Source organism: Mirounga leonina, unplaced genomic scaffold, assembly GCF_011800145.1.
Source record: "Mirounga leonina isolate KUSES-001 unplaced genomic scaffold, KU_Mleo_1.0 Mir_150, whole genome shotgun sequence".
Classification (NCBI taxonomy): domain Eukaryota; kingdom Metazoa; phylum Chordata; class Mammalia; order Carnivora; family Phocidae; genus Mirounga; species Mirounga leonina.
The window spans coordinates 24,368,425-24,376,412 of record NW_023270374.1 but is presented as its reverse complement, the minus strand read 5'-3'; positions in this window follow the sequence as shown (position 1 = coordinate 24,376,412).

Below are 7,988 nucleotides of genomic sequence, written 5' to 3'. Positions count from 1 at the left end.
GGTGGGTGGATAAATGATGAATGGAATAATGGGTAGATAGATGAGGAATAAATATATGAATAGATGCATAAATAATGGATGGATGAGGAGCTGATGAATGCATGAGAGATGGTGGATGGCTATTAGTGGCTGATGAATGGTGGACAGATGAGTGATGGATACATGGTAAGTGGACAGACAGATGGAATAACAATGGCTGGCTGGCTGGTGGAATGGACGTATGGAGGATAAATAGATTGATGAGGGATGAGTATGGAATGGAGGATAGGTAGATGGATAGTGGGTTGGTGATGAATTCATGATGATGGATAAGAAATAGATGGTGAATGAAGGATGAATGGACATCTGGCTAGATGGATGGTTAGTAGGTGGTGAATGAATTGTTGGCATTTGAATGGGTGTATGAGAAATGGATAAATGATAGTTGGATAGATTGATGGATGATGTGTGAACAGTTCATGAATAGGTATGTTACCACAGATATTCGTTGAGCCCTGATATTTTGTGAGTCCTTCTAGTCTTGATATTTCATGAGTCCTTTCTCTTGGGAAAAAAAATGAAACTGATATTTGATAAACTTCCATGAGCCAGGCATCTTCATAGGTGCTTGACTTATGTCATTTCCAGTAATCATTGTGACAACATTGCAAGGCAGGTATTGTTATGCTCCCTTTACTAATGAGGAAAACAAGGCTCAGGGGAGGAAGCTTGGCTCCACCTTGCTTCTGTATCTGTCATCTTCTCCTTCCAGTGGTACCACATCCCCTTTGCTAACCATTTCACACATCCCTGCACTGTTCATGGCTTGCCTCCTCCAACAGCCTCCCCACATCTGGCCCTCAGGGATCCCTCTCTCCCACGCTCTAGACCTCCTACCTCTGCCCTTCTCTACCTATCATTCAGTTCCTACCATGATTCACAATCCTCATCACAACAACCATTTATTGAACACCCACCATGTGCTCGGCACTGATCTTAGAGCTCCACACATATGACCTCATTTTATTTCCATGAGAGCCCTAAAGGTAGGTATTGTTAATCTCATTTTAATGTGACACAGCCAAGACTCAGAGAAATGCAGTGACTTGCCCAAGGTCACTAGCTAGTTAGTGATGAAGATAAATGTGTAAATCCGGTCAGTTTGATGCCAAAGCCTCTGTCTTAAACCTTAATGCTATATTTCCTCTTGGCTACTGTCGTGTGTGACTATCCATGTCTATTTGTGTGTGTGTGTGTGTGTATGCTCATGTGTTTGTGTCTTATCTCTCCACAGATTGGAACAGAGACACTTCATCACACATTTCCTGAAACTCCTTCAGTGTCAGACACAGAGAAGAATGACAGAACGTCATTGCAGAAAGAACCATCTTGGACGTTCTGAAGTTCAACTCCTTTATGTTCGCAGTGAGATCACCTGGGCTTGGAGAAGTGATAACGACATGCTCAAGGCCTCCTAGCAAGTTGGTGGCTGGTCTGGGACCTGACTGGGGCCTTGGTGCTCAGCAAAAATTTATCGATGAACCTCAGACTTCTGGAACTGCTGGACTGGGTTCTAGGAATAACAACAACAACAACAATAATAAAATGTGAAGCCAGTGTAACTCTCAGTCCATACTCCCCTTTCCACTGGGTAGTAGAAACTTAATCTTGGTCAGTTCTGGGTATCTTCTTTCACTTTTTCTCCCCTCAGGTCACCTATTCCCCCAATTCCTCGTGTGTGCAGAAAGGGTGCTGGTCCAGGGGGCCTACACACCCACTCAGACATCTGGGTGTGTGACTTCCTGAGGTCGACTCAGGAGTGAGGCCCTGGGTCTTGCCCTCCAATTCCTCAAGATTACCCAAGGTCTCTGTGTTCTTTTTACAGGGTCACACACCAGCATCTCCACTCACCTGGCTTCCTCTATCTGACCCTTGGTATTAACTGGGGATACTAATTCGGCTATTGTAACACAGGCCAAATTGTGTCCTAACTAAGATTGAAGTTGATTTCTCCATCAGCAGTCCAGGCTGATGTGGAGTCCCATGGCATCAGAGACCCTGGCTCCTTCCATTTTGTTGCTCTGACCTCCTTCACGTGGAGCTTCCACCTTGTGACCTAAGATGGCTGCTCCAGCTGCTACCACTGCGTCAGATTCTAGCGGCAGGAATGGGAGAAGAGGAGGGCCAAGAGAAAGTGCCTTTGTTCTTTAAATACATGACACAGAAGTTGCACACAGCACTGGGCTTGCAGACCGTCGAAACCCCGTCATGTGGCCACACCTACCTGCAAAGGAGAATGGGAAATGTAGTCTCCAGCTGTGTGGCCATCTGAAGCTCTAGGAGAAAAATCAGATCACTGCATGACAACTAAATATCTCTGCTACACTTCCTTCCCCCACCCAGATCATCTTTATCTCATTTTCTAAACAGGAAAACCAATTTTGATTCATCTATTCTTCTCACTTTTTTAGTTATGACATAAATTGTTTACCCTCAAATTACTCAGGGTTTTGACTAAATGTCCATGACTCTTGCAAACCAAAAGCTTTGGCCTTTGAGACTCAGAAAACAATTTCTTCCATTTGTGCCTCATTATCCCTTCTCTAAGGTGATGGAGGCCGCTAACAAAACAGTAGTGTACAAAAAAATGCAGGAGATGCTGTCAGTCTTAGACAATGTTTTTCAGCTATGGATACAACTCAGACCTCTCCCTTTCCTGCTCGGTCTTTTGGTAGCTTCCCCTGATCCTAGACTCTTAGTCTTAGCTTAAATGACAACTCTTCAAAGAGGCATTTTTGGCCCACCCTGTTTGTTTCCTTTATACCAGACATCATAATATGTAAGCTATAAATCTATACACTTTATTTGGCTTGTGAATGACATGAGGGTAGGGACCATATCTGTTCTTTCATCTTTGTATACCCAGTGCCTGGCAGAATGCCCAACACAGTAAGATGCTCAGCAAATACATTCAATTAAATGACGAGACTGTGTACCAGGGTCCCATGGGGTGCAGAAAATTTTCACATCTTTTCCCAGGTGATTGAAAATAGAGTGGATGTGACTCGACTTACAGTTAGTGGCCTAGAACTATGCTTCTTTGACCCTAAAAGTTAAATTATCAATGCAGGTGGAGCTTTTCCCAGTGGATCCCAATGGGGGAAGCATGTTGGCAGGGCAAATGTGCTACTACATCTTGATAAATACCCCCGACCTCGCTCGACTCCCAACCTATGTCAAGACGCCCCCACCCATCCAGGAACTAAATCAACCCAGGAGAAAAAGGAGGAAGCGGGGAGGAAGCTTGACTCAATTGTGTTCAAATGTGAAATGACTGGGTTTTGTCTAGATTTGATTGACATCTGCATTTTCTGGCATCAGGAAAAATAGGCACTCAGGTGAAGCAAAATTCAGTTATAGAAAATGGGGTGTTGGAGTGGCTGGCTGGCTCAGTTGGTAGAGCATCTCACTCTTGATCTCGGGGTCATGAGTTCAAGCCTCATGTTGGGTGTAGAGATTACTTATTTACTAAATAAATAAACAAACAAACAAACAAACAAATAAAAGGTTAGAAAATGGGGTGTTACACTACTTGTATAACTGAGTACATGGTTGATAGGTGTGATTTGACAATATTAGAATGATATTGTTCTGGGGTCACAGATGGCTTAACTTATGAAAACTTACATGGCAGTTAAAGTCATTCAATCTTAGAATCACAAAAGATTAGAATCATAAACTGTGTTCAGAAAGAGCATTAGAGATTGTCTTAGTTTGGATTGCCCTAAAAGCAGAGCCTGAGGCAAGGATTTGGGTGCCACTAGTCCAGGAAGCCCAGAGGGATCTGAGAGTGAGACAGAGAAGGGAGGAAAGGCAATAGAAGGTGAGCTATCATGCTAGTTTCCAGTATAGGCAACTAGTACCCGATCTCACTGCAGACCTTCTGAGCAACCAAGGAAAACTGCCTCCGATGGAGATGAGGCTGAGACATTTACCCACCGAGGCCCATTCCCCCAGTGATTGGTGTTTGCCACTGAGAGCATCACACTCTTCCCAGGTCCTGGTTGAGAGAGGTTCCAAGTCTTCAGAGAAACCAAATAACGGGCCCTTGAAATGGGATGCTGTCAGTGTGTAACGGGCCCTTGAAATGGGATGCTGTCAGTGTGCTAGGAAGGGCCACTGCTGCTATGGCTAAAGTTGGTGGTAGGATGATGGGATGAGGTATGGGACACCAAAAACAACTAATGATCCAATTGTACCCCAACAAGAATTCCCTTCTAAAGGTCTGGACTGGGAGTCTACGAGCTGCATGAGTCTGGGGGATTCATTTCATCAACACTTTTTATTCATTTTTTTTAAAGATTTTTTATTTATTTATTTGTCAGAGAGAGAGAGAGAGAACAAGCAGGGGGAGCAGCAGGCAGAGGGAGAAACAGACTCCCCGCTGAACAAGGAGCCCGACGTGGGACTTGATCCCAGGAGCCTGAGATCATGATCTGAGCCGAAGGCAGCCGCTTAACCGACTGAGCCACCCAGGCGTCCCATCATCAACACTTTTTAAAATGAAGTTGGAATCTAAAGGCGTATAGGAGACTCACGTCTTTATTTTGCCATATGCCCCACCACTCCCCATTGTTCACATGCCTTCAGATTTCTGTCACTTGCCTGGTTCCCAGAGGCATTTGACTTGGAGGGCTCTGCATCAGCTACAGGATCCTTAAGATATTTTTTTCACATCTGCATCTCTAGGTCCCTGACACACAGCCTGGCCCATGATAGGACCTAATAAACTTTGCTAGTCAATGTAGCCTCTGTTTGCATTTTTCTCTGCCTGGGAGCTCACCCCTTTCAAGGCTGTCTGTTGTATTGTCTACTAGCCTCCCCCGCCCCCTCCTGCCAGGCCCCCAGGCATTCCCAGTGGGGACTGGGGGGTGCAACTCCCTGCTTGGGGTGAGCAGCAGGTTAATTTCCTCCTGGAGCTTCCCTCAGCAAACAATGAGACAATGGCCAGCCGGAGGTGGCCTGCGTAAGACAGCAGAGGAGGGGAAGTTGTAATCTGTGCGTGAAGCCAGAGGGCGGACAAAGGGGCGAGAAAAGCAACCCAGCCAGACCGGGCCCTCCACCCAGCTAGCCCCTGGGACTGCTGCAGGCCCCAACCTGAAGGTCACCTGAGTCGCTTTTGAGGAAAACAGCCACAAACCACCATCATTGAGAAAACACGGATGGGTGGGGCTCCCCCCAACACCCCTTCCCTGTCTAGATGGTCCCAGCTCCTCTCTGCACCACCCCATCTGCCCACCTCCTGGGCTCCACTGGCAGGGAGACATCCCCAGACAGACACCATCTGATTCTGGCTCTGTTCTGGCTGTGTGACCTCAGGCCATGTTACTTAACCTCTCTGTGCCTTTGATTCTTTATCTATAAAAGGGGAATGATGCCACCTCCTTCCTCTGGTTGTCAAGAGGATTCCATCCCTCCATTCATCCATCAGGCATTTACTGGGCACTGTGCTGGATGCTGGGGATACAGCTGGAAAGGAGACATTGTTCCTGCCCTCATGGAACACACAGTCTTAACATGGAGAGAGCCCATAACCAGGTGAGTGCACCAGGACATGACATTCCAACAGTGATGGGGGTGGCCGGGAGAGGAGGCAGCACCACTAAGACTGTGGAATACTGGGGGCCCCTGGGTGGCTCAGTTGGTTGAGCATCTGACTCTTGGTTTTGGTTCAGGTCATGATCTTAGGGGTCATGAGATCAAGCCCCGCGTTGGGCTCCTTGCTCAGCAAGGAGTCTGCTTCAGATTCTCTCTCCCTCTCCCTCTGGCCCTGCCCCCCCGCCAAATAAATACATAAAATCTATTAAAAAAAAAAACAAAAACAAAGACTGTGCAACACTGGGCTCCGGCTGGTCTACGGGTCAGGGTGGGCTTCCTCTAGGAAGAGGCAGTTACGCTGAGCTGAACAGGGAGTGGACGTTTACTAGGCCAAGGGGAAGGTGTGCGGGGAGCCGTGCAAAGGCCTGGATGCCGGAATGGGCTGGCATTAGGAGCCAGGAGACCTGCACGACTGGAACAGGAGTTTGCTCTTTATCTGGAGAGCAAAAGTGAAGCCACAGCAGGTGTCGGTAGAGGGACATGAGCCCATCAGCTTGCAGCTAATGCATGAAAGTGCTTAGCACTGTGCCTGGCAGGTGGGTTCCCTCCTTCTCAACAGTGGGGTCCTGTCCAAGCACCTGCTTTCCCAAACCTCCTCATCACTGTCAGAGCTGGGACTTGCTGTGTGCATCTCACGGATGATGAAACGGAGGCTCAGGGCAGGGAAGAGAGGAAAGTAGGCAGAGCACACCAGATGGGTCCCCACCCCTCTAGGAGGGGTAGCATTTGGAAGGGCACCTGAGACTGAGAGAAACTCAGGGGGACCCCTGGCCTCCCCTTCCCCCATGCGTCTCAGGGTGGTTCCTTGCCCCTCTCCTCTCACCCCAGAGGCTCCCCTAAATCCAGCTCTATACCCAGAAGACAAAAAGAGCCACAGACGACTCAGGGATATCCCCATCCCAGGTCATGACCCCATATGTCCCGAAGAGCTGAGCAGCTTCCTTTAAAGCTGCACCCACATCCGGGTTCGAAGCTAGCCTTTGGCTCCGTCACTGGCACCTGCCTCCAAGCGAGTGGCTTCACTCTTTGGAGACCCAAGAAAGATCAGCACCCATCGTGGACTTTTGTGTTCCTTCCTCTTAACCATTTAAATCCTAAGAGCTCCGCTTTACTGAGGAGGAAACTGAGGCTTGAGGAGGAGAAGCATCTTGCCCGTGCTTGCAGAGCCCGGAGGGAGCCGTGGCCGGGTTCCCAGCTGGTCAGCCGCCAAGCCCAGGCTCCACATAGGCATCTCCCGTAGGAGCCCCCGGGCGGGTCATTTCACGGACGGCGTCACTGCTCACTCAGAGCCCAGCAGCTTCCCGTGAATGGAGCCTTAGCCCTTGCCTCTCCCAGCTCCCACCTCAGAGCCTTGGGCACCCACCAGGCAAGGCGTCCTGCTTCACTCCTGCTCTGCTCACATGGGGCCCGGCAGAGGCCCCCCTCAAAGTCCTGCACCTGCATTACTCTTCCCCATGGTCGTCACCTCCGCCTGAGCACAGAGGAGACATTCCTTTGTGTGTGAGCCCGAGGAGGGCAACTCACACTTGGTCCCTTCTGTTCACCACTGAGCCCCAGTGCTCGGCACAACGGTAAGTGCTCAGGAATCATTGGTCACATAACGAATGACGAATGATAGAAGGACGAAAGATCTCCAGTCCCCTGCCCCCTGGCCCCAGTGGCATCCCCCAAACACCTCACTTGCTGGTGCCGGGCTTTCAGGTATGGGAGGGCCCACACCCAGCCATCACCTCCCTGGACTGTCCACCAGCCTTGGCGAGTCCTGACCACAGACCCCACTCTCAGGAACAAGGAAATCAGAGCTCAGCAAAGTCACAGAGCCTCGAGGGTCACAGAGCCCCGATTCCCTGGGGGGTGGGGGGCGTCTCACTCCTAGCAGCCCATCACAGCTGTGGGAGCGTCTTTGCTCCGAGGGCACAGTGGCATGGGACTACTGGGGCCCCAGCTCACCCCCTTGCTCAGGAGAACCCAGCTATGCGGGCCGTGGGGCTGTTGCTCTGTCCCCAGCATCTCCCCTCCTCCCAGTGCTGGAACTCCAGCTCCATGTGTTCCAGGAAATCCAGGCCACATTTCCCTCCAGGAGCCGCCACCCAAAGGGACCCTCTGGGGAGGGACAGAGCATTTTTGAGGAAAAGGGGGGGTGAGGGTGCGGGGTGTGGGAGAAAGAGTCACCAAAAAAAAAAAAAAAAAAATAGCGGCTGGGCCAGGAATGTGCCTGGGTGAATGCGAGCCAAGCCTCCTGTCCATCCACAGCTGTGCTGGCCAGGGCAGGGTGCAGGGCGCAGGCGGGGCCGGGTCACTCTCGGGACAGGACACCAGCTGCCAACCTGCTCCTGGCGGGCAGATGGGCT